The 20728-nt window shown below is 41.0% G+C and overlaps 2 long non-coding RNA genes across 2 annotated transcripts in view; one reads left to right on the top strand and one right to left on the bottom strand.

The window, feature by feature from the left end:
• The window catches only part of LOC137863752 (uncharacterized), a 128187-nt gene extending 115847 nt beyond the window's left edge, over window positions 1-12340 (bottom strand). The window contains exon 1 of the long non-coding RNA XR_011101116.1: window positions 10937-12340. This is a non-coding gene — a long non-coding RNA (uncharacterized lncRNA). The remainder of the gene's footprint in view (window positions 1-10936) is intronic.
• The window catches only part of LOC137863751 (uncharacterized), a 130628-nt gene that overhangs the window by 88016 nt on the left and 21884 nt on the right, over window positions 1-20728 (top strand). The gene's annotated exons all lie outside the window — the stretch shown is intronic.

The following is a 20728-nucleotide window of genomic DNA, read 5'->3' on the forward strand; positions in this document are numbered from 1 at the left end:
TTATCATTTGTGGCATCCACTTTCATGTCTTCCCATTATTTGAAAGCCATTTCACACTGTGGTAACGACATCACGTTTTAGCCTGTTATTTCACTTAAAGTGTAAAAGACGCTGCTTTAACGTGGTTTCTTTTCTTTTTTTTTTTTTTTTCTTCATCCCTCCATAATTTTTATTTCTTGTAGGGAGAGAAAGAATGAGCAGAAGTTTAAGCTTTCCAGCTATTGTATGAAGAACACAGTGCAGTCGTTTGATTGTTCATAAGGAGAGAATAGCACTCGAGGCCTGGAGCCCTATACTTATTCACCACCTAATCATAGCAATAAAGGCAACTCGGCGAGTGGGAGTGAAACACGGGTTATTTCAGAGATAGCAGCCTAAGCAGGGAGGACAATTACTGATACTCTGTGTGAAAGCTTGGATACATGGAAAAGCGCAGGTGACTTCTGGCATTATTTTGTTTGGGAAAATGTCAGTATTTCTCTTCAGATAAGCAGGCAGAATAAGGCTTTTTGCTGTATTTCTTGCGTGTTAAAATTGAGGCTAGCAGCAGTATTGGGGGCTGGCTGTGGTTTCCTTGCTTTCTCCTGCCCAGGACGTCTATCTGAGAGAGCTAAAGCTGTTCAAGCTTCAGAGTATTTTGCTACAATTAGGTCAAATGTTGATGGCAATTCAAAGATCAATTCGTAATATAACTTCTAATAGAATAGGTTCAATTTTCTAATGTGCAGTTCAGAAAATGTCCGACTGAACACTTTGATAGGCATTTGTTAACATTTTCTTCCTTATCTCTTTTTATTTAGTTTCCAGCTTTAACTGAGATCTCAAATCCAGATTTGTTTTTCTTTGAAGGAGTTCTGACCCGAGTATGAATGTCTCGTCCTGAATTTGTCTCTGCAGATTCAGAGGCATTTTAAACTTCAGATTTCCAAGCATCAGGTTTTAACATGGCTGTAGCTACATGATTAAGATGCGGGTAACATGAATGCCAGGGCCATGAATCCTGTGTTACACCATGTTTGTGTTTTCAGGGCTTTGTTATCACACTCATGTTAATGAATTTGTTCCTGATTTGTACTTTGCTCCTGATGTGAGGTCTGTGTCGGGACTCCATGTGCAAATCTTTAAATCCATCCCCCTCCAACAATACTGACATTTTGCAATTTTACCAAATCATTCTGAACAAAATAGTTTTAAGAGTGGAAATTGTTATTAATTGAACTGCTCCCTTATACTAAAATGCCTTCAAATTATAATGAGAGCTAGGAAGTACTGTAACATCAGAAGGAGCCATCCAGGGTCTGTCTTATAGTAATGAAAAGTCCATAATAACCTGTTCTCTGATTATGTTACCTTCTTCCAGCTTCCCATTTAAATCAGAATTACAATAGGTACATCTCCAATAGTGAGGACATTAAAAGAAGCACTGAAAAAATAAATATACTTTTATTGTCACATGTATAGCCTGTGGATTATATAGTTTGGATTCCCCCTACCCTCTCATAAATTGAGCTCAGTGGCTCAGCTGTGGACTGATATTCAAAAGGGAATTTTTATTCCTATATTCCCTTTCCCAGATCTGTTCCCAGATGGTAAGGTCACTGGCTGCCTGAAGTTGAGTTTTTGTGCATGTAATCTCTGCAAGAACATACTCGTGGAAAACAGCACTTAATAAATAAATAACATGGTTTGCATATGTGCAAACACAGTGCTTTTTGAAACTACTACTAATCTTGCAGGTCCAAGACCTGGTCTCTCTACCCTCTCTGGTTTGCTTTTTGTGGAACCATGGAGCCTGACAGTCCCTGTTGGCTGCTGGAGGAAAGGGAGATGGTGAAGGGTGGGGGTAGGTTGTGGTGGGCTGCCCAGGAGAAGAGCTGAATATCTTGCTTCAATACTTCAGGTTGTTAATCTGGGGAATTAAACTTGATGTGTTCTTGTAGTGCACAATGCCATCCTGACAACATGTCTCAGCCTAGATGAGAGAATCCACGCTGGACTCAGCCTCTCAGTTCTTGGATACTTCAGTGGGTTTTGAGCCTTAGTGACTCTCTGAAAGGAGCACTAGGAGCTGATCTATGATGGGGTTTGGCAGTTACTATGTTCCCAGTTTGTGTTTTTGACTTTGTGTTTTTGACTTATTTCCAGTTGACAGCTTGCTTTATTTCCCGACTTTGATGCCTCCTTCTCAGGAAGAATGAAGCGTTCAGTGAAGGATGATGGGTTGCTGCAGGATTTCCCCAAACCTGGCTCTCGCCTGTTAATCTCTCCAGGTTTTCCATAATTGCTCTGTTCAAACCGGATACAGGCTCTGGTGAATCTCTGGTACTTAAGCAACTGTCCTCTATAGAAATCCACAGCCTGAGTGAGTACAAGAGCTTGGATCCTCACAGGACACATCCCAAAAGGGTTGTAAAGGGGGTGCTTTTATGGCAGGTCTGCAGAAACTCAGATCTAGTCAAATTTGAAGGGCAGGCAGTTTAGGTATTGATATTGTCTTAGGCTCTGTCAAGGTTTACCATAAGCAAGAGGCCCAGCAGCTGTTCAAGATCTAACCCTGCAAGGCAAAGAGGGTGCATTTTATGTTATAGGTTTGTCATATTGATTCTTCAATTTATATAACCCTGATTATAACCAATATGGGAAAGTTTCTCCTGTCTAGTCAGATATGACCCAGCTATGGAAGAGTTAAATTTTTGTTGAGCTCAGCATCAATTTCTGGAAGCTTTTAACAGAGACTTGACATTTCTAATTAGGAAATTTTACATACAGGCAAGTGAATTTACCCCCAGCTGGGAAAACATGGCTTAGCAAGAGTTTTACATCCGCCCTCATTGATCTACAGATTATCTCACATTTGAGACTGTGGAGCCATAGGGATTTGCAAAGATGAGAAAGAAATGTGGGAAAGTGCATATAATTTCCTACTCTTCAGGGTTAGATAACAAAAACCTGTTAAGTTAGAAATGGAGAGGTAAGTTTATTTTCTTTCTTTTTCATGCACTATCATTGCAGAGGTCAAAAAAAAAAAAAATCCCCAGAAAAGGCAATAACTTGTTGGCACTGGCAAGCAGCTGTCATCTTGGTCAAGCTCTCAAAGCAACGTACTGGAAATTAGACTTAAGACGGCAAAGAGCTATAGATTTTTTTTTAAAACTGTTTTAACAGTTAAACAGTTGAGGAAGAAAATGTCTGAATGTGAGCTCACTTACACAGGCGTGTATCATGTGTCTTGTGCTGCAATGCCTGACTCTTAAGAGAACCCCCCCAGGCTTTTGGTGTTGTTAGGCATGTTTTATATTTTTGAGCCCCTTTTGTCTCTAGATGGGAATAACTACAAAAGTTAAAAAAAAAAAAAAAAAAAAAAAAAAAGTAAATGAACTGGACATTATGCTAGTTGAAAATGTTGTAATAACATAGGGTTGTAGTATGTTTGTGCAGTAAAATCAGAATGGAAGTCAGATGCAGCAAAACTGGCTAAGAGTTTTCTCTAATTTCTTTTGATATGAAAGTGCTGTACAGCTCATCTCACTTCTGTGTTCGGATGGATTTTATTGTGAAGACATACAACATATTCTGCAGATTTCTAAGACTGGTTTAAATGTAAAAATGATTTTTGTCCTGTATATGTTTTCCTACATTTGAAATTATTCTAATGAAGGAGAAGTTATTTCTGTGTTGGGAGGAAAAAGAAATGCAAACAAAATGTGAAATACGGTCTATGAGCTACTATGAAAATACAGATGTGCATATTGCTTACTGTAGCTGAATTACTGGTGATCATCCTCAGGAAAGTATATACCACTTATGTGATAAAGGATGTAAAAACAGGTTATCAAAATAAGCATATGAGTACCAACTGTATACTGCTACAAGCTGACACACTAAAATGGATGTAAACAAGTTTCATTGGATCCATAACAAGGTCATGGATTTTAATGATTTGCATATTAATAAAAAGCAATGAGAAAGTTTCAATATCATTCAGTTCTACTCTCTTTCAGTGCTAGGCAGAGACTCTTGGGAGAAGGTATCTCAAGTATTGAACTGATATTGACCTTGATCTTAGCAACAGGGTTGGGGATGATCAAAGAAAATAGGAGTACATTTTAGACTTCTTTTAGTACTGTGTGCATGTCCAAAAAAATACTGCCAGAAGTTACAGCCTTAGACTTTTTCAGTCATAGAAAAATGTGTAAAACAAAATTCCAGATATTAGATCAGATGTGCTAGCTAAAGTACAACTAGATCAGAGATCTGTACAAAAAGGCAGCTCACCATGTGCTATACTTTCACCACCTACTTGGTTTACAAGCAAATCGTATAAGCCTATATATTTGGTAGTATACATTTCAAACTATTTACTATATAGCTAGTGCAGATACTTGAGTGTCATTGTGTGCTTGACACTTACATTGTTTATTTAAGGAATTACCCCCAAAGCCAGGAAAAATCTGTAGGTTTCAATTTTCTTTGATCTCTGCTTCATTCAGGGTGTGAACACGCAGAACCTGTAAATTCCTTGGGTTAAGCTGATGTGAAGACCTTAACCCATTGCTCTAGGTGCAATTGATTCAATTTGGAAGAGATCTATTTCTAAATAAAGGAAGTTAATTTTTTTCCTTTTTTTTTTTTTTTTTTTTCCTTAAAAAAAGACATTTTACTTCCTTTGTCTAAGCTAGCTTTCATGTGCTGACTCTCCATGCCCATTTTAAATTTATTTCTGTCTTTATAACTGTGGCGCTACAACAAGGCAAGAAAGCCCTATAATCTGTCTTCTGCTTCCAGAGTTAAGTATTCGTTTCTTCACTGAGTAATCCAATATATAACTAAACACTTTGGTCACTTACTTCCATAATGGCTTTGACAGAGAGTCACTGGTGCAGAGTCCATCTGTTTCAGAGGAATAAATTTAATAGATTTTATGACAAATACCAGCAAAATATGACAGACTGACCTTTTTCTTCTTGGTCACTTTTAAGAACTGTTCGTTTTCCATGCACTGTGCAGAGTATGTATTCCATATATATATGCTCTATGTGTCTTAGTATTGCAGAATTTGGAAGCTTTTTGTTATGAATGATCTTTGAGGTGAGTGATTCTATAACTTACCATTTGATAAGACCGACGATGCCCTGGTTCCATCCTTAGTGAAGACATAGAAAGGTCACTTTTTCTTTGTCATTTCCCTCTGTTGTTGCTGACTTGTGTTAATCTTTTAATTAAAAGATCAGATCACTCCTCCTCTTCTTCTTAAACCTAGTGTCACTTTAATTATTTTCTCTGCAAATAAGCTGATTTAGTGTTATTTAATAATAATAGGTTTAAATAACAATCCTCAGAAGAAGTGGAAATTCTCTTTGAAGGCATGTGAGCTTTGAAGGTTAGAATAAATTGAAAATAGCTGGATATTTTGAAAGTATTTTCTCCATTAAATATCAATAAAATTGTAGGGAGTTTTTAATGAGAGCATCTTAGTGCTTGCCTATGGTGCCTTTTGCTGATTGTTTAGCGAGACTTAGAGTGCTATTAATTGCTAAAGCCAGCAAAACCCACACTTACTTAAGTATGAGGATTTGTAGGACTGGTAAATGGGCTGGTGCTGATGCTTGGCAGTTGGGGCCAGAAGCAGCAGCATCTTCCCCTAGCAGGTCCTAGACCCAAGGAGCACAGGCTGACTGCTGCCGGGCTCAGCGGGGATTGCTCTCACACAGCTCTCTGAGCTGCAGAGAGCAGCTCTGAGACCACCTCTGGTCGCCTCAAGAGACTCCTGCCGAGGGTCTGCAGAGATCCTCCATTGCCTTTCTCTCAAAAATAGCCATATGCTCTGTAAATAGAACAGCCGCATGGTGTGCTATTGCTTACACCTCCCTGCAGGACATGGGCTTTCCCACGGAGAGAGGTTTCTCATCTCCTCTGTTTACTCTCTGAGCAACCTTATTCTCACACCCACTGCATTCCACCTGGTTTAAATTTTTAATGGAAAATCTCTTCTGCTCGTTCGTATCTCCAAAGAGCAGAGAGACGGAGTATCAGAAAATAAGTGCATCCCCTGATCTGTCTTTATAGCGCAGCGGTGCTCCTCGAGCTGCTCTCAGACTGCAAATGGAAGTTTTAAGCCAAGCTGTCGATCTCTAGCCAGGCATCTTGCAGGATGTGCCCGAGTTCTCAGAAACTTTCATGCATCAACTTGTGACACCGGCTTTAATGAGTGATGAATATTTGTAGAAAGCAGTATCAAGTGGGAGAATGAGCTGTGATCTGGGTCACCTGAACACTAGGCGGTATTGAATTTTGCAAGAATCCCCCAACGTGATGCTGTCTGGGTTTAACTGAAAGAGCTGATGTGATTAAGTGTGGGGCTGTGATTAGCTGGACTTTGACAAGATGCATTTGATTGTGTCAGACTGGGCTTTCCAGAGGAATTGCCTCTCTCAGAACTGAACCACAACCTGACATATGGGGGAGCTTGGGATTTACAGGCTGTGAACCTTTAAGCAATAATTTTAATTGCCAGAATTAAAAATGGGGAAATGCAGAGCATGATTACAAGGAACCTGAGTTGGTATATTAGGGTTTTGTTTTGTTTTGTTTTTAAGCATACATCAGTGCACAGCAGCTGAGAAATTCCAGGCAATCTGAGCTATCATGGGCTGATTGTAGGGATGATCTGGTTTTCAGTTAATTGTTCCTAAATGGCTTCTAACTAAGCATCCAGCAACAAGGAAGGCCAGGGATACATTTGCAATTTACTGAGCATGCAGCTAATTATTAATTTCCCTAAATACAGGAATACCTTATCCTTTATGCAGTGCAAAAAATCTCTCAGTCCTGAAGTTATAGTTCAGCAGGTACTTAATAATTGCCAAATTACATCGTATTAGGTGCTCCTCTGTTCTAATTTAGCATTATTTTACATGTGGCCTGTGTTGTAAACTATAATTTCTTTTTAGTTGCAACAGGAAGAATACTAAATGCCTTTATTGCCTTTAAAAACTATACTGGAAGAAGAACTAGACTTGGGACTGGCATTTTATCATTATTATTATTTTTAATTATTATGATTTTTAAACTCCATTTTCATATCTGGAGAAGCTGTATTATGTCTATGGCTCATGGTGACCTTCATCTGCTTCTACTAGTGATGAAGCAGGAAGTTTGGGGACAGCGGGAACTTTTTGCTGCTCTCACTCCATGTATTCAAAGACTGACAGCAGTACAGAACAGTTTTCTCCTGTTAGCATCTTTCAGACAGTAACAAGACGGACCTTCTTTTTTTCCTTTTCCATAATCAGGAATGGTGGTTAAGAACCTTTAATTTGTGAGCAAGACACTTTGAACACACTCATTATAGCAACAGGATGACTCCAGAATCTGCCAGGGCAAGGCTAGTTAAATTATCAATTACACCCCAGTACAGCTGAATGGTAGTGATAGATGGCTAAGCCTGCATGTTCTAGTCTTATGTAGAAAAATACCTCTTTCTTGAGTATTGCACTTGTTAAAAGCAATCCATAAGGAACAATCATCGTTCACCCCTTGTTCACTGGTAGTGCATTTGAATAATTGCTTTGGACTGTTGTATGTAGTAACTTGAAGATTTCCTCCATTCAGGATAAAAACATGTTTCTGTTTCCCTAATTTTTCAAGTTTACATTCTCATTCATTCTGTTCCAGTGTGTGTGTTTGTCAATGTTAAAGTGAAAAGAGTGATATTTGCTATTTTTCCATGCTTCTGGTAAGTCGCAGCAAGTCCCCTGATTCACCTCTAAGAACTGCTTGGCACTTTATACAGTTTTCACCCACATCTCAAAGAAAATCCTGCTGGAAATGTGCCATTTCTATAGAGAAACTTGCCTGTCCTCTAACTGAATATCAAGTCCCCACTGTTACCTCTGGGGCAGCACCAGAGGCAGGAGAAGGGCTGTGGGGATGCTGCAGGACTTGTACAGCCTCTGTGGGTCTGTGTTGGGTTCAACTGCTCATCCCCATCTTTGGAGGGGTTGCCTTTTCCTTTTTCTCCCTTTGGGGAAAGTTGTCATTGTTTGCCAGCCACTGGGTCCTGCTGGTGTATTCCTTGCTGCTTTTCACTTATTGCAGTTCTTGTTCCAGAGGAAAGTTCTGTATTAGAATGAAGGGAAATTTAAAAATGAGCTGTTAATGAGAGCAATTAATCAGAGCAGTCTGCAGCCTCGACAGTACTACCCAGTTTGCTGGAATGAGAGGGACAGCGAGGGCTGATGAGGAATGAGAAACATGAATTATTTGGGGCCCTGATGTGGCAACCTTTTGCAGGAGGCACAGGAGAAGGGTGTTAGGGGACACTCCCCCTCCTTTTAGTTGCATGCAAGGGGCTGTCCTGCGGGAATCCCGACTTGCTCATGAATACAGCAATTACTCCCTGCTAGCATTGCAGGGCAGTTTCAGTGACCCTGGAAGCGTCTCCGTTTCAGTGGGAAGCAAGCTTATTTGCACATCCAAAGTGGCTGTGTTATTAATTGTGTGATCACTGCGTTGCTCCCTATAGCATAGCAAGTCTTGCAGTCATGCCAGATCTGTGCTGTCTGTAGTCCCGAATCTTGAATTAAAGATTCATCTCAGAGATGAGAACCATGTGCTCTGGTTTGATCCCCTTGTTTTTGCAAGCCTTATCCATGTTTTGCAAAGATCCAGAGCCACATTCTGTGCAGGCTGAGTTTTATAGCTTTTGTAGTATCTTTTGAAAGCTGAGTAGTAGGTTTTGTTGTTGGTGGTTTTTTTCTTTTTCTTTTCTTCCTCTCCTGAGCATACCCAGTGAGTTTTAAGTATGTCTCCAGTTGTTCTTCTAAGTTCCCAGATAGTTCAGATGTATTCTGTTTGTGTACCCAAATAAAAGAAGAAGTTACTTGAACCCCACAGCACACTGTAGTGTTATAGTCAGGCACCTACAGCATGTGCTGTCCTTTGAGAGCACTGTGCTGGTCCCATCTCCTGAATGAAACACAATGTCAGATGTTCCCAAGCAAATTTTGATGCTGTCTCTCTGAGCTCCCTTCCAAACTGCAATGCAGAGCCAAAACTGTCAGGCCAGGCTCTCCTCTCTGTGAATTAGTAGCAGCCAAGATTAATTAGCACCCAAAGCATTTCCAGCTGTACCGCTTGCGTGCTGCTGCTGCGATGCATGTAGCCACCACTCCCCAGGTCTGTGATTCATTGCTCTGTCAGTGGTTTGAGATACAGTGTAGAAAATGCCATATAAATGCAAATATAAATACAAACACTGAATTTCTCCTGTTGGCTAGTGATAAGGTGCTCATCCAGATGACACACTGCGATCTAAAAGTGGAAAGTAATATTTGGAAGGAGGGGAAACTCAATGATTATTCTCAAACTCGGTTTTCTCTTTCTTAAATAAGCTTTAACCAAAGAAGAAAAAGGCAGCTTTGGCCTCCTCCTTGGCTACCTGGGTGGCAGACTGAGATGATATCTTTCTGATTAATTAAATTAGGGTGAGGATAAATTTTGAAGAAGGCTTGGGTGGTGTTGTGACTTGCTGTGCGTGGGAGCATGTGTTCCTGGGGGCTGAACTGAATGAGGTCTGGTTGTGGTCTGAATTTGTTTGAGCACTGGCTCTGTAACAAGGGTGGAGGGATGTTGATTCTGCTTTATTCCCTGATCACCTGCACTGTCTCGTGATGTAGGAGATGTGTCCTGTCTAAGGGAACTGAGACAGCTTGGGCTGTACTTGCTTGGCCAGCCAAAAGGGAATGGAGGTTGCTGCTCTGGGGAGCACAGGCGAAGGAGATGTGTATGAAGAGAAGGCTGCTCCTGTCCTGGTATAGCAGATGGTTTAATTTGAATTGCTTACTCTTTTCTTTAGGTACATATACTTAATGGAAAAGTAATATTTCTTGTCTGAAAATAATTTCATCCTGAAAGTGCCTATGTAAGCAGCTCAATTCTATTTATGTCCCTAATGCTATAAGGATCGGGGGCACAGACTTTTTAATCTTCTGTATTACTGTGCTAGTACTGCTGTGTGTCTGAAGTTCTCATGCAAATACCAAGATCAGTCTTCCATGCAGGTAATATGAAAGGAGAGTTTGCAGTGCAAGGCTGACATATTTTTGTCCTGGTGCTGTGCTGCTGCAGGTGGCAATGTGGGGATTGTTCTCACCTTGGTGCAGGAGGATTTTAATCACTGTGAGTGGACTTGTGGACTGGAAATTTGGAGGGGACCAACATGTATTGCTGTAGCTCCAGGAGTGGGACTCTGATGGATAAGCTTCTACCTCAACCTCTAGATTCTGAAGTAGTTAAATAATCATTTGGAGTCTCTGTTAGCAATCATCAGCTTCTTTTCCTCAAGTACTCTTGCTGTCACAAAGCATGAGGTTGCTGTATTGCGTTCATGGCTGTCAGAGCCAGTCCTTTAAATGTGTATGACAACTATGAACATTTTAAATGCTAACTCACTTCTAAGTGTTGAGCACCAACCAGACTCAACCTGAATTATTAAGACTGATTTTCCTGAAATACATCCAGTTTATGCAAACCAAAGATGTTGGAAAGACAGCAGACACACCGAAGGACACTAGATTACTTGCTAATTCCCCTGTTTAGCAGCAAGGTTACTTTTTCATGTTCTTTTAGAAGAGAAATTGGGAAGAACTAGGGTGCTTTTCTAGCTGGAACTAGATCTGCAAAACATCAGAGGGCTTTGCTCATTATTACAAACTCTTTTCTGGAAAGGAGGTCAGTGTTAAAAATGAGGTCTCAAGTCAATCTGAATTTTATAATATTTATAAAACAAATATTTCTAAAAGGTATAAAAGGCAAGTAAACAGCGCTGGGTGTGCGGGGAGTCTACGCTCCACCAACACACACACACAAACATCAAACATTCTAAATACATGTATACAGAACATTGCTTTACATAATAACCCGAGTATGCCTATACATACATACAATCAGGATAGGTAACAAACAATCCTTTAAGTTCCATAACTTAACAGTCTCCATTTTCCATTCCTTTACTTAATTACTAACAAGTCTCCATTTTCCATTCCTTCTGAATAGTATGTCTCACTTTAAGTTGTCAAGCAACTCGGTCTTCAGGCCTTATGTATCCCGTTCTTCACAGGTCTAAGAAAAAGCATATCCATCTCCTTTTCAAGGCCAATAGGCCTGGGTCAAAAGGCACGTCCAGGTCAGCAGGGGGCAAAACAGCAAAAGCCTTCGATGGCTGTAGCAGCAGAGGGGCCCATGGTGTAGCAGTCTGATCAGTAAAGGAGCCCGCAGCTCCCTCACTATCTGGCAAACCACACGTTTCTGACTGTGGTCCCACAAGGCTCTTTAAGGCCTCAGAGGTTGCTTGCCAGGTGCCGAGCAATCCCACTGCAATCTTGTCATTTTTAGTTGCAGAGTCCCACACCTTGACCTCAGTTTGGTCCCATATTTCAGGCTCATAAACTGTCCGATTGTTAATAAGGAGAATAAGCTGTAAGGTTACCAAGACAGTCTTTGTTCCTAAGGACATATGATTCCCCATAATGCGCAACTGCTTACCAGCAAGAGGCAGTTGTGTGCACAGGTCCGCTTCTCTCAGCTCGAGCTTCTCTCCAGCTCCAGTGCGCCTATTTCCAGCGACTTTCTGTACGAGCTTCTCTGAGCAGTTTGCTGAGTCTGGCCGAACCTATCTTCATGAGGTGATCAATGTGCCTGTTCCTGTCCTGGTCTCCATTCTGCCAGCCTGTTCCTCTTCACTTCTTTTTCCTGCTTCTTTATTGATGTAACTTCATCGTGTTGCCTTTTTTCTTTTATCTTGAGGGCAGGCTCCCCTCTTATACCCTTCTCTCCACAGCAGTTCTTTTCCAAACAACTTTTCATTGGTCAGACAACTTTGAATGTAACAACAACAGCAAACACCCAGAAACATCCATGCCTTAATGGCTGGAGAACAAGAGAACCATCTGGAGAACAAGAAACCTGGAGACTGCATGGAGTCTCCTGAATCACCCTTCTTTGTTCCCTCTAAACTCTTTTATATTCCTGATGGCCTCGTCGTTAAGAGTCTAATGTTATCTCAACCATGGGGTTTTCCAATCCCCATGGCCACATTCCCAAATCTCCCCCTTCTTTATTAATATCAACCATTTTCTCGACACGAATTACCACTCCATATATAACAGTCAGTATTGCTGTATCTGTTAGAAGAATGTGTTAAGGGGAGGGGAGACTTGAAGAAGAGGTGGGATGGGTGAATAGCGTTGCAAGGATAGCAGGTTTTGTGGGAAAAGCTGGAGAGAGATGGTGGCCTGGAGAGAGGGGAGCAGTAGAGGAGAGACAGAAGATTGGGAGTGAATAGGAAGATGCAGAGATGCTTGGCAGTTGGAAAAGAGGCCAGGTAAGGTTCAGGAGACAGCAAGAACAAGAAGTTAGTCTGATTTGGACTGAGCAGTGCAGAGTGTTGTCAGAGCAGCAGGAGATGCTTTTATTAGTAATATTTTGAAAAGGCTATTGTAAGAAAAATAGCTCATAAGTCGATTCAAACAGTAATGGAGACTTTTGCATGAGTCTTGGCACCAGCACTGTGCAGAGTATACCTTATTCTGTGCTGTAGAAAGACATCCTGACCACATGGATAGTTGGGTATTTTCTATTGTTATCCAGTTTGTGACATGTAGATGGACAGCATCTGTCTTGCCATTTCTGAAGTGATTCCCTTCCCTCTTGGTTCAATTTCACTCCACGTGCTACCCACTGTCAAATCTAACCTGTGACAAAAACAAGGCTCCACCATCACTGCCTGCCCTGTTTCTAATGTTAGATCTCCTCAATTTCTCCAGCTGGATTGTCCTTCACTGTGTTCCCCCAGCAATTTGGTGGCAGGTCTTCCATGACTGAGGTGTTGTCTTCACATTTGGTATAGGTGCCAAATAATCCCTCATTGTCTGCCTCTTCTCCTGCTCTTCTTTGCCCCCCTCCCACGATTTCTGTTTTGTTTTGTAAATTAAAGCTTGAGATGGTGTTTGTGACTAGACTACATGAACCCTGAAGCTCAAGTTGTTTGTCTCCTCAGCAACCCAACAGGGGGGAAGATTTCAAATGCAAATACCTTCAGGTGTGTTACACTATAATGTCTGCATGCTCTCTGTATAGACAGACTTCTTGGGCATTTTCATAACTGCTTTCCCTCTCTCTCCATTTGCTCTACAGGTTATTTATATTGAGGGTTTCTTCTCTGAGTTTCTGACTTCATTACATAGCCTGTTGTTAATAGTAAAATGTGATAACATAAGATAACATGCAGAGGTGCTTTTGCTTGGTGGTGAATACAAGGTGAATGCAATAATCAACTGCAAAATAAAACAGGACATTTGTTAACTGCATAATCTGAATAGAAAGGGTAACTTGGAGAACTAGAACTGGGCATCAAAATTTCAGTGCTGAATCAGTTTGTAACTAAAGCTCTCAGCCCCAGAAATATAAAGTTCAGTTTTAAGCTTGTCAGTTTTAGGTTGTGTTATCTTCACAACTTTGAAACGAATCCTCATTTACCCTAGCACGTACTGAAAAAGGATCGTGTTTCCAGTGCATGTGTGAATGAAAGAGAGATGTACAGAAATAGGACTCCCTTAGCTGAATAATCATGGGTTGTGTTGCGCTTCTAAGATAATAAGACTAAGACTAAGATAAATAATATTGTAGTTGACATAGCTTGTGCCCTGAAAATGCCATGGGTGAAAAACACCATTCTTTGGTGACACTGAGAGTGAAGTGTAAAGTCTAAAAAGGAAGAAAAATTTTAAAACGGGTTGGAATCAAGGCTGTGCTGTGCTGGCTGTGCCCTCTGATCCATCCTTCACTGTCATCAGCTGAGTATTGTCATTGAGATTTCCTCCCCAGAGGGGAGGGAGTGGCAGTAGGTTGTGACTGGTTGACCTGACACTAAGTTAATATTCAGCAATGTTCATAAAGGATTTTTTCTTTCTTTTTTTTTTTTTGGGGGGGGGGGGGGGAGGGGGCAGAGGGACAAGGGGGGCAGAGGGCAGGGACACCATGTTTAATTCTGTTCTAGCATTGCTCCCACTGAAACAGTCTCGTTTTAGAGGGTATTTAGGTGCTTTGGCTGCTGCTGTAACCCTTACAACTCATTAGCAGCACCAGGATGCCAGACTGGGGGGAGGACTCCTTTCCCTTTATCTTCATTAGACTCCCAATGCGAGAGCAATTTATTGTGCCCTTGGACAGGATAGCAGGGATTTGAAGCTGTATTTCACTGTGAATCCCCACATCCTGAAAATTCCCAAACTTCAGAGGTTTTCTTACGTAAAAACCAAAAACCTCCAGGATCAGGTCTGTTATCTGCAACAGGAAGTTGCAGGCTTGAACTTTGGTTTTGACAGGTTAAATGCCTTCTGTTTCATCTCTAAACCAAACTTTATAATTGTATTACAAAAAATTCTTCAAGTTTAGTAAGGCTGCAAATCAAGGGTATATTATACAGTGTTAATGAGGAAAGAAAATCTGGCAACTCAGTTGGAGGGAGAAAAATAAGTTTATTTTATTAACTTTCTGTATTTAAGGCTTTGGAAGAACTAGGTAGAAAAGCTATACATTATGTAAAAAAAGACTTTGCTGTGGGTATATGCCTGTCTAGTAAATACATTAGGAGTATTCTCCTTGACAAAGTCCTTGAGAAAACAAATGAGAAAATACAGGAGAACAATCTGAAAGTCTTCTCCAGGGACAGACGTTAGTCTGTTCAATGCTAGTGAATGGCAAAGAAATTCCTCAAGACTTCATCTGAGGGGCCTCCACTGATCTGCTTGTTCTCAGTCACCCAGAGGTGTTGCAGCACAGGATATGGCAGACACTGTTTTCAGTTCCCAGGACCTGGTGTTAGGAAGGGGACCTCTGAGCAAGGGTCTGGTGTGTGTTTTATATCGTGGTTAGCTAGCCTTGAGCTAGCTGCATGATTCTTGCCTACCAACTCACTGCAAACCTGGCTGAAATGCAACAAGTTCCTTATATTGGCCCTCGCGTGGTGGGAATAACATCACATCAATGTATTTGTGGGGAAATGAATCAAACAAGCCAGGCTTCAGCAGGACTAAAATAACTCCTTATTTTAGGAGTTAAAATAACAAAACTGCTTCAGGAGTGTGTCACTGTAGAATGCAAGCCTCTTTTCCTTGCAGAAAAGGAAATTTTCACATATCAAAACTTGTCAAAATCTGTTTTCAGAGCCCACCTTGCAGGCAAACTCATCTTCTCCTCCTCAGTCCCTCTCTCCCAGCTCCCCTTTCTCTCCATGAAGGTCTGTCAGTGGAGCACTCTCCTGAACCCTTCTCCAGCTGTCTTCCTGGCCCTCGGCAGCCTCTTGACCCCCTTCCCTGTGGTGTGAGAGATGCTATGGTAGGGCTGTCTGCAGTGCAGTACGATGTGTGTGCATCTTACAACAGCAAAACAGAAGCTCAGGTAGAGACAGGGGCCCAGCTGGGTGCAGAGCTGCTTGCCGTGCTGCTCTAACCACAGTTGTAACACTGCTGAAGATGATTCAGGAATTGCTATGCGTCAATCTCAGAAATGAAGACAGATCTTTCAAGTTTGGGAGATTTCAGTCATTTGGAGGTAAAAATGCAGGCTGCTAAAGACCAACACAACTATTTATCAGTCCATGTACTGGAACCCAGGGAGCTTATTCTTTAGTTATTTGAATCAGAGGAGGTTTTTGCAAACTAAATACAAATGGAGAGAAAAAATCTGCTTACTTAGGGCAAGCTGCATATCAAGAATAAATATATCTGTTCCGTTAATGTGATCTACTTGTCTCCTCTCTTCTGTCTCAATATCTTTTTTTTTATTCCATTTCTCAAAGCGTGTAATCCAATACTGCTATCAAGATCCCACTACACTGTGCTCCTATTTTTCCTCTGCTACACAGTAAGATGGCCTCAGGCTCTCTGCATGCTGAACTGTAATACACTACCATTCAGTAGGTGATGAGGATGCAGAGACCTTACTATAGATGGAGCAGTCTCTTGCGAGGCCAATGAACACGGGTGTCCACCAGGAGCACATGGGTTGAGCAGAACAGGAACCTGGAAACAATTCCTGTGCTCCAGGCCCATCAGTCAGAGTTTAATTGCATACGACTCCTGAGGATCTGGGTTCAAAATAAGTCATTATGCATCAGTGAAGGAAACGATCAGCTGGCTGTGGTACAGCACACAGATGGGTGTAGTAAAGAAACCACCTGCCGAGACAGGCTGGACCAACTAAAGGCTGCCTCTTTCCTCACCAGCAAGATCAAAGACTCAAGCATGGGAGAGAAAGAAGCAACTATCGAGGAGTGGGTGTAAGACACAGCGAGAGTTCAGTGAGAGGCAGGGCTGCCCTGGGGAAAATAACTGTTTTGTGGGAAACGTGCTTTGGAAGAACCTGGCTTGATGTTTTAATGAATCCATTTGTAGCACATTTTAGGTCTACTCTTGGCTGCTTTTGTCTACAGTATTCCAGAAACTGAGGATTTAGTTCTGGACCAGTGAAACACTACATTCTCAGATTAACAGAAAGAAATTGTCATTGAAAATTATTAAAATCTATGCAACAATAATATTTGCATTGACTGAGCATTAGACCAGCAAGGTACAAGGTAAGATATGCTTTGAAGTCTTTAGACTGGACAAAGATGTGACCCACAGGAAAGAACAGACATGAAATAGAAATGCATAATTCCAGGATTTGGAGAGATTAAGGTTTTAGGAATAAAGTACTGCTGTCACCAAGGTTGCCAACACAGTAGCATGGTAGAGAACAGGTAGACTACTCAATGGCAAAAGTTGGTTGAGAGGGGTTGAATATTAAAGACATTATATTTTTGAAGGAAATCGTTGAGGCTCAGAGACTGTATTTTCAAGCTTTGTTGAAACCTGTTTAGAGCATTTTGAGGTGACAGAAGAACACGATACAAGTCAAAAGGAAAGGCCACAAAGGGCAAAGATGACACTGAATGGTGTCAGAGAATAAGGCAGATATGTCAAGATGGGCAAAGTATGACTTTCTGGCAGCAACATGTCCTTTCCTGCCAATGACTTTGGGAAAAGATGGAGAATGCCTGAGACGATGGACTGCAGTCTAACACAGTGAATCAGGAGAAGCTGAGATGGTGCACATTGTTTTTTTTTTTTTTTTTTTTTTTTTTTTTTTTTTTTTTCCTGCCTGAACTGACAGTACAGAAAGAAAAGGATTTCTTTAGGGTGACAAAAATCACTGCCTATTCTGTGCTGCTCTTTTTAGGCTCCTTTCTCATGTAAGTTCTTGCTATGAGGAGGGGGAAATGAAGTACCTGAATATTTGTGTGAAGCACCTAGATACAGAAATGTGGTGACAGGCTCCCAGCAGTGGGTTTGATGTACTTTCTCTAGTGATGATTTTTTTTCCTTTTTTCACTAAATGGGGTGAGGTGAGTGATTTCTCCTTCCCTTTTCCATAGATATTGCTATGTAACCTCCTGACACAGAGGTAATTTTTCCTCCAAGTTTGTGTAGTACTCTTGAAGAACATCAGTGGGTGTTCCCAAGAGATATTCCAAAAATCTGTAAAAGTTTTAAAAAACGCTCTCATACTGAGCACTCTGCTTTGTGATCTGCAGTGTTTCAGCTGAGCGGGAACCCAAAGGGGCCACACTTTGCATGTGGTTTTGCTCTACACACCCCAGTAAAACCCAGTTGTTCCTGTCAGGTACTTTGGAACCTCTGTGACAGAGATTACAACTGGCTGTGGAGGATGTTGTGGTGAAAGTGGATGAGCAAGTGCTTGTCCCTTTTCTCAACCAGAGAGACAATACATCCCCCAAATCAGTCAAATAGGATTTCTCTTACAAGTCCTACTTAAAGAATGAGGTGAACATGCTTTCTGACCTGGTGGAAAGCCAGGAATGAAAAGAGCACAGTGTTTTGTGCTCTAAACAAGAAAGCTGTTTGAAAGAAAACTCTAGAGATGAATTCAGGATAAGGACATAAGCTCTGGGAGGAACACAATACTTAGCAAGCCTGAATTTGTGTATGCAGACTGCAGGAAGAGAAACCAGCTTGAAATATGCACAAGGTTGTTGTCATGATAAATTAATGTTCTCCATTCTTATGGTAGATACAAGAGGTAAGTGACCTAACCCAACATGCTATTCCTAAAACAGAAAGGGAGTGTTTTCCAGACAAAATCATTGTAGTGTATGTTCCTAGCTGGTTGAAAACTGTAGGGAAATAAGTCTTCAATGTCAATGGCCAAGTCATGCATGGGCATATATTAAATGAACTCTAGTTGTTGGTCTGGTCCACTTCTATATTTTCATTGAGGTCTCAGCTTCTGGATTTGAGCATGAGTATACTGCAGGGACTTTGCAGAAAAGGATCAGAATTCTCCAGAAATTTGGGAACTTTTTGCTGATCAAGAAGGTCAAGTTTTCAAATACTCCTGTAAAGTATGTTTAGGAAGGAAACACCCCAAAATGCAACGCTTAAACAGGGAGTAATTAATTAGGCATTATTAGTTGACTGAACCCAATGTTTTTCCATCCCAAACTAAGTAAGAGTTAATATTTCTTATTTGCCATAGCAAAGGCAAACGTAACTCTGTGAAGAATCCAAGAACTGTATTTAAGGTGCATGATTTCTTCATCTTCTGTGGCACTTTGGGGGCCTTATCTGTTTTCTGTCTAAGATGAGTAATGGATGAGAATGGCAAGAGGCTTTGTTTTCTTGCTTACAAGATGTTAAATTCTGGAAGAACTACTGTAATTTAATTTTCCTAATTTAATTCAGGAAAGAAGAAACTGAGGATTTACATCATCTTAGTATATATAGATAGGTGCCATTAAGGAAAAAGTGCTCGCTGTGAGAAGCTGTAATAGACTTGTATCTATGCATGCCTGCAGCCAGGAGTATTTAGTTTGGACCTCAGAAGACTTTTCTAATGCTAAGTGCAATTAAGTACTGTGCTGCCCTAGAGAGATTCTTTGCTTGATCTTAAAGGCAGCTTAGATAAATGCCTGTTAAGGGTGGTTTATGTATAGCTCAGCATGCTTTGGGATGAACCAAGTAACTACCTGGTGTCCCTGCCAAACAGATCTTTCACAAGTGACCACGAGAAAACCCGTTTTGTCCTGTGAAGGCTTGAGAGCCTGAAGAAGTGTAAGGCATGCTCTGCTCTGCTGCCTCGTTGCCCTGTTTGTATGGCTAGAGACAGCCACTTCAATGAAGCGTGCCCATTACAGCACCCTTGTGACATGTTCTGGGGCGGAAGGGAAGCAGAATAGCAAAGGGAACAAACAGGGAGGCTTCAAAAATAATGTGAAGTGATGGCAGTGTTCCCTCTGCAGGTATCTAAATATTGCAGAATTACAATTAAGCAAGCCAATAACATGTGCGGATGCATAGCTAAGGGCCATAGATTGATGCCTGAGGAAGTGTGGGAAGAAATGAGTTGCCTAACTTTCAAACCAGTGTGTGGGAGGGACTTTCATAAATCCTGTCAACAAATAATAGGATTTGAAATTGTGTGGCTGTATCTCCTGAGCACTACTTTAGCCCCCCTTGAAGAAATTTACAGCACCTGCATCAAATCTAAGTATGTGGCTTGCATACACAAGGGTTGGGGTGATTAAATCCAAGCTCCCACAGTCCTTCTTTCTGGGGAGAGCATCTTGGGTGCTTGTCAGTAATTTCAGAAAGACCTAGATAAATCAAAGGAAAAAGCCAGTCTCTGAGAGCTGTACAGCGACTTCCACGTCTGAAGTGAGCTATTACTTGAGCACGTGGACCAGTGCATATTCCTTGTCTATTATTCATGATATTTATTAAAATACCTGTGTAAATTGTATAGCCCACGGGTGTCCTCCCTGGAGTAATGTTATTAGATAATACTATCCTCTTGGTTAAATAAATGTTCTTGTTGAGTGAAACCCTTTCTTCCAAGGAGAGCAAGGAGGTCCCCTCTGCAGCCTGGCCCCATGAACTGCTGAACAAGGGACTGGCAGGATAAAAGATCTTCTTCGTGTCTAACCCTCATCCTGAAACCTTCCGTTTTTTAGTTGGTTTTGTGCATTTATATTTTCAGCTCTGATTAGAGGCTGGAGCAATTCTTCTGAATCCTTCTGTTTTTTATATAACCTTTATACACTATTTCTAATATTCATATTGCCTTTCTGACTCAAGTCTCCTCACTTCAGTCTAGAGCAAAGCCAGCCCTGTGAAGCTAATCTAAAATAACAAAGCTAACTTGCTCCTAGAGCAACCTGAGGATTTTAAGCCAATGTAATTCTTGAAAGATGAAGGTAATTTTGATGGATCTAAAAAGCTCACTGGAGCCCATTGTAGAGAAATACCTTACTACTTTTTTCAGTGGAAATGAAATCTTTGCTCTGGCACGAACATTGGGTTGATCAAGCCCCAGTGCGTTCACAAATACATCTTATTACTGCAGTTTATTATTTTCATAGCACCAGCACTGTTCTTAGTAATTTGCAGGTAGGTATGAATACAAAAGTTGTTCACTAAAGGAAGTGTAATATATACCTTTTTTTTAGATTAAAGAATGTCATATATGGTAGGTAGCATACAGTATCCTGAATAGGTACACGTTCTAGTAATGAACCTAGATATGGGGCGGGCACAAAGAGGGTGAAAATCATAATGTTTCTCTACTGCTGTATTTTTTTTTTAAGAGTTCCTAGCATATGTTTTCCTTA

This window comes from Anas acuta, chromosome 13 (assembly GCF_963932015.1).
Source record: "Anas acuta chromosome 13, bAnaAcu1.1, whole genome shotgun sequence".
Taxonomy (NCBI): Eukaryota; Metazoa; Chordata; class Aves; order Anseriformes; family Anatidae; genus Anas; species Anas acuta.